The 6433-nt window shown below is 46.4% G+C and overlaps 1 non-coding gene across 1 annotated transcript; it reads left to right on the top strand.

Annotated features, from left to right (window-relative positions):
- The first annotated feature begins 555 nt into the window (after positions 1 to 555).
- On the top strand, positions 556 to 649 carry LOC115031633 (small nucleolar RNA SNORA55). Its single transcript, XR_003837303.1, has one exon. It is a non-coding gene; the product is annotated as a small nucleolar RNA SNORA55 (small nucleolar RNA).
- The last annotated feature ends 5784 nt before the right edge of the window (positions 650 to 6433 follow it).

Below are 6433 nucleotides of genomic sequence, written 5' to 3'. Positions count from 1 at the left end.
GTAAAGCGTTTTTTTCACCTGTCTGCCCCAGCAAATGCATCATATGACATAACTGAGTCCCCAAAGAAACCAGAAATTTCTACCTCAAAGCAGAGTCAGGGTTTTATTAAAGATAGAAAGACAGTCGTACTGGCTGGTTTTGTGTGTCAACTTGACACAAGTTGGAGTTATCACAGAGATAGGCGCCTCCCTTGAGAAAATGCCTCTATGAGATCCACCTGTAAGACATTTTTTCAGTTAGTGATCAAGGTGGAAGGGCCCATTGTGAGTGGTGCCATCTCTGGGCTGGTAGTCCTGGGTTCTATAAGAAAGCAAGCTAAGCAAGCCAGGGGAAACAAGCCAGTAAGTAACATCCCTCCGTGGCCTCTGCATCAGTGCCTGCCTCCAAGTTCCTACCCTGTGTGAGTTTCTGTCCTGACTTCCTTTGGTGATGACCAGCAATGTGGAAGTGTAAGCCGAATAAACTCTTTCCTCCCCAGCTTGCTTCTTGGTTAAACTGTTTTGTGCAGGAATAGAACCTCTGACTCAGACAGTAGGCACGTAGGAAAAGAAAGTGCACCCGCCAGACAGTGCTATACTAGAGCAGAGGAAATCTGGACGAGTTGTCTCCATCTGCTCTGGGGCCTGTACCTACAACTCTGCCACACTTCCTGAGAATGGAGACAGTTTTGAAGATGCTGAAGCTAGAGGTGGGGACTAAGAGCAGAAGATGTGTCTGGACCAGTAACCCCGATGCTAACTCCACTTCCCATGGGAGTGTAGCAGGGCTTCACAGGTCGGGTAACGCAGCTTATCAGTCCAGTGGGGAATGCTTTTTCTTGGTGTTCTGGACTCTGCTCCAGAAGACGACCATGTCTGTGTATTATAAATGTTTTCATTAAAGATGTATAAGAAAGAAAGAAAGAAAGAAAGAAAGAAAGAAAGGAAGGAAGGAAGGAAGGAAGGAAGGAAGGAAGGAAGGAAGGAAGGAAGGAAGGAAGGGCTTCCACAGGCCAGGGAGATGACTCAGTGTGCAAAGCACCTGCTGTGCAAGGATGAGAGCCTGAGCCTGAATCCCCAGAGTCCATATAAAGCCAGACATGGTAGTTGTTGGGGTCCAGGAGTCGCTTCCCAAACCACATGGACACATCTCAGCCAGACAGGAATAGTTTATTGAGTATACACCACAGGATCAGGTATACTGGGCTGTGGTCCAGATTTGGGAACTGAGCTATGTCCCCAAGTTAAGGTTCCACAGGGATTTAAAAGCCTGAGTGCTACAAGTATCTGTGCCAAGTTATTCCATTCCACCGATCCGGCTTTAGGGAGACGGGAGATTTCCTTAGGAGCATGCCTTTATTGTACACTTATCCTGCTCCCATTGGTTGGGGCATTCAGCTGTGGCAGGGGACTTGCCTTGTCTAATGTCCATGTCTTTACTTGTCCAGCAGAATGGGACTTGTTTAACGTTCATGTTTTAACTTGCCAACCAGGATGTCAGTTACTCATGTACATGTCTCTTCCTGCCAAGTAGGAAGTCAGTTCCCAGGGAGGTCTTGGGAACTTAAACTTTACTCAACCACTACTCAAAAAAGGAAGTCTTAATTCTAAATAGTTTCTTATATCTCTTATGTTGGGGCCCATCCCAGGGACAGCTTATACTGTAAAAGCTTATACACAGGTGCAGGAAGAGCTGCTGGGTGGCTGGTTTGGGTCCAGGCTTATTGTGGGTAAGTATACAAAGCAAATCGACTGACTTCTATCATGATTGGTTTCCAAGGACACAGAACATAACAGAATATGCAATCAACTTGGCATTAGAAAGGTTCCTCGTAACAGCAGAAACATGAGAACGTTTCCTTATAATGGCAGGCTAGGTAGGTAATAGTCACCTAGGCCTTAACAGCAGTAAGCATCTGTGATCTAAGTTCTTGTTATGGCAACATGTGAGGTGGAAACATGAGAGTCCTCAAAATCTTATGGGCCATCAAGCCTGACATACATAAACACACATGAGACTTTGCATCAAATAAGACAGAATATAAGGACCAACACTTGAGGATGTCTTCTGTCCACCACACACCTGATGCAGTACATATACATGCAGTCACACACAAACAGGCACACATAAAGATTTAAAACACACGTATGCACACACACACACACACACACACACACACACACACACACACACCAAGAATGTGAATGTAGGCTTCTCAAAATGGAGTCATGATTTACTAAAAGGTATTTTAAACATAGATTTTAAGCACAAGAGTTAAGATTTGTTTGTTTATTTGTTTGTTTATTTGTGAGTGTGCTTCAATCTGGCAGATAAGCACAGGCTGGGTACAGGGATGACAGGAGGAGTGGCAATTGTGGGAGGGTACCAGTGATTAGCCTGGGAATTGAACAAGCTCAGTTAAATCCTATGCCATTATGTGGAGATGGAGACAGGCATCTTTTCCAAAGCAAATGAGTCATGGGATTTGAGAATGGGGTGACAGGCAAGAGGAGGGCTTCAGCATCTGGGAAGCCACAGCCATGGCCTGTAGTGTAGTTTTCATTTCTCAGAAGGATGAGTTCAGAACTGGAAGTTGAGGCTTTGGCATGAAGCATTGCATGCTTGCACATGATCCAGAATGTGCTGGAGTCACTTGGAGTCTGTGGTCAGCCACTCAGATCTTACACTGGCAGCACACAGGCCCGCAACAACTGGACTCACAGCAGCAGGGTTTGCAACAGCTGGATTGACAGCAGCAGGGCTTGCAGCAGCTGGACTGGCAGCAGCAGGGCTTGCAGCAGCTGGACTGGCAGCAGCAGGGCTTGCAGCAGCTGGACTGGCAGCAGCAGGGCTTGCAACAACAGGATTCGCAGCAGCAGGGCTTGCAGCAGCTGGACTGACAGCAGCAGGGCTTGCAGCAGCTGGACTGACAGCAGGAAGACCCACAACCTGAAGAGCAACAGGGTTTGCAGCAGCTAGATTGACAGCAGCAGGACTTACAGCCCCCACAGGAGCCACAGCCTCCCTTGCAGCCCCCACAGGAGCCACAGCCTCCCTTGCAGCCCCCACAGGAGCTACAGCCTCCCTTGCAGCCCCCACAGGAGCCACAGCCCCCCTTGCAGCCCCCACAGGAGCCACAGCCTCCCTTGCAGCCTCCACAGGAGCCACAGCCTCCCTTGCAGCCCCCACAGCTGGAGCAGGAGCAGACAGGCACACAGCAGCACACAGGCTTGCAACAGCACACAGGCTTGCAGCAGCAGCTGGAGCCACAGCCCCCACAGCTGGAGCCACAGCCTCCTGAACAGCCACAGCAGGTCATAGTTCTGGAGTTTGGTTGAGGATGGAGTAGGTCAGAGGAGCAGGTGGAGAGGAAGTGTGCAGATGTGGATCCTCCTGAGCCTGGGCCTTTATATCCCTGCCCAGGTCAGGTGTGAGGGTGGCACATGGTCACTTCCTGGTTCCTGCCCATGCCCTTTCTCTGAAACGAGTTTGTTTGTTTGTTAGTTCCAATCCAGAGTACACTGTCCTAGGTTTCTAAATTTAGCTCCTTCCCATATTATCTTTTCCTGTTTTAGGAGAGCAGATGGGTCACATTACTTGTTGTATTTAAAGATTGTCATATTTGATTATATGTCATGATGGGTCAAGAGATTAGAGAAATTCTCTTGTGAAAGTTACCCCATTATTTAATTTTAATGTTTCAACATTATGAATGAAAGTTCAGTTAAGTAAAAGTAGAATATTAGACAAAAAATAGTTAACCTAAAGTCCACTCCTCAGTGTCAACATTTTTGTTGGTGCTCGTGTGTGTGTGTGTGTGTGTGTGTGTGTGTGTGTGCTAGCAACACATACACATGTGTGTGAGGTGTTCACCTGCCATGTGTGCACATATGGAACCTAGAGGTCAACTGTGATCCTCAGCTTCTCTCCACCCTTCATTTTTGTAGACAGCACCTCTCCTTAAGCCTGGAGCTCACTGACTGACTGTTTAGCTAGTAAGGATTCACCTCTCTCTGTACTTGCCCATGTCGGAACCGCACTACCATGTTCTATATAGTGATGGAGAGCTGAACTCAGTTCCTATTGACCCATCTCCCTGTCCCATTTAAAACAAAAAACAAAAACAAAACCAAGAAACTGCGTTGACCTATATTTCCAGGGTCATCTATGTTTCCTGTCCTGGTGCCCACTCTCCTTACAAGTCCAGAAAGGTTAACCTCAGCACTGGCCTGGTGTGAGAACCGTGGATGCCTTATGAGTCCCTGGCATGCTCTGTAGCCTCAGTCTTGGCTGGCAGCTGTCCTCCCTGTGCATAGTCCATGCTGTGTATGTCTCCCAGTTGCTCCCAGCTCTCACCAGAGCAGATTAGGGGCAAGTGACTGCTTCTCTCTGGCCCCAATGGAGCTGCACTTGACCTTTGATAAATACAATAGAATTCAGTATTTCTTTTAACACAGTTCTCTGAAGTGTGTGTGTATGTGTGTGAGTGTTATGTATGTGAAGGTGTGCATGTGTAGGCATGCATGTGAGTGTGTGTATGTATATGTGCATTTGCACTTGAATGCATGTGTGTAAGAAGCCAGAGGACAACCCTGGGTGTCATTGCTTCTTAGACTCTTACTTTTTTTTTTTTTTTTTTTTTTTAACCAAGTGTGAAGGTTAACTTCAGGTGTTAACTTTATCCAACCTAGAATCACTCAGAAAGAGAGTCTCAATAACTATTGTCTACCTTGGACTAGCCTGTGGGCATGTTTATCAGAAATTGTCTTAATTAAGTTTATTGATTCAGTCCACTGTGGGCAGTACCATTCCCTAAGCAGAGGGCCCTGAATTATAAAAGAATATAGAAACAGGGGTGTCTTAGTCAGGGTTTCTATTCCTGCACAAACATCATGACCAAAAGCAAGTTGGGGAGGTAAGGGTTTATTTGGCTTACACTTCCATACTGCTGTTCATCACCAAGGAAGTCAGGACTGGAACTCAAGCAGGTCAGGAAGCAGGAGCTGATGCAGAGCCATGGAGGGATGTTCTTTACTGGCTTGCTTCCCCTGGCTTTCTCAGCCTGCTCTCTTATGGAACCCAAGACTACCAGCCCAGAGATGGTCCCACCACAAGGGGCCTTTCCCCCTTGATCACTAATTGAGAAAATGCAGTTGGATCTCATGGAGGCATTTCCTCAACTGAAGCTCCTTTTCTGTGATAACTCCAGCTGTGTCAAGTTGACACAAAACTAGCCAGTACAAGGGGTATTGTAGAGATATCTCAGTGGTTAGGAACCTCTGCTGTTCAGTCATGGGAACCAAAGTTTGGATCCCAACATTCATGGAGCTGGCCTATAACTCCAGCTCCAAGGTCTCTGACACCCTTTTCTGGCCTCTGAGTGCTGTATATACACTCACACGGACACATTCACATAGAGACACAAATAAATACAATTAAAAAAATTCTTAGAAAGGGCAGAGAAGTCAAGCTGAGCACAAGTAAGGAAAAAGGTATGGAGAGGTTAATTTTTCTCTGTTCTTGACTGTGGGTGTGATGTCACTGGCTGTTGCAAGCACTTGTCCCTGTGACTTTCTTATTGTGACAGACTGTCATCTGGAGTTCTGAACTAAAATAAACCCTTTCTCTGCTAAGTCACTTGTTGTCAAGGTATTTTGTCACAATAATGAATATGTAACTAGGACTCAGGTCTTAGGCTAGCCTAGAACTTGCTACATGACAAGTTCATATTTGGCTGAGGTGACTGGGCAATAAGCCCCAGGAATATACCTGCCTCCATCTCTCCTATGCCAGGACCACAAACATGTGCCATCATGCCCAGTTTTTTTTTTTTTTTTTTTTTTTAACATTTGTTCTGGGGATTAAACTCAGGTTCTCATTCTTGCAACTCAAGCACTCTATCGGCTGAGCCATCTCCCTAGCCCCCGAAGTTCTACTCTCTTATCATTAATAGCATATAATGCTATTTTCCATTCTCATAATCCATTATTGATAACTATGAAGTTTTAGGATCATTGTTAAATTTGAGGACGTGCCATTTATGGCTTGCATTATTCAGAAGACAGTCTCTGAAACAAGCTCCGGTTCTGTCCTTGTCAACGCTTGTGACTGAACAGAACTCTGCAGAGCACATTGTATCATGACTACCCTATGGCTGTCCACTTATGCGTCACAACACCGGGCACCTTGCCATCATCAATGGCAGAAATTCCTTTGAAAGACTGGTTCTGGAGGGAGGGTTCAGCTGGTAAAATGCTTATGCACAAACAGAAGGACCAGAGTTCGATCACCAGATCTCACAGGTAAAGCTGGGTACCAAGCTCTTTGAGGGCAGAGATGGGAGGACCCCTGCAGCTCAGTGGCCCGTCAGTTTAGTTGAATTCGTGGACTCCAAGCCACTGAGAAACCCTGTCTCAGAAACAAATTGGATAGTTCCCAAGGAAGCCCTCTGGC

The sequence above is a fragment of the Mus caroli genome, unplaced genomic scaffold (assembly GCF_978045245.1).
Source record: "Mus caroli unplaced genomic scaffold, Mus_caroli_1 scaffold_8, whole genome shotgun sequence".
NCBI lineage: Eukaryota > Metazoa > Chordata > Mammalia > Rodentia > Muridae > Mus > Mus caroli.
The sequence above is the reverse complement of the archived record's forward strand: the minus strand, read 5'-3'. Positions and strand labels throughout refer to the sequence as shown.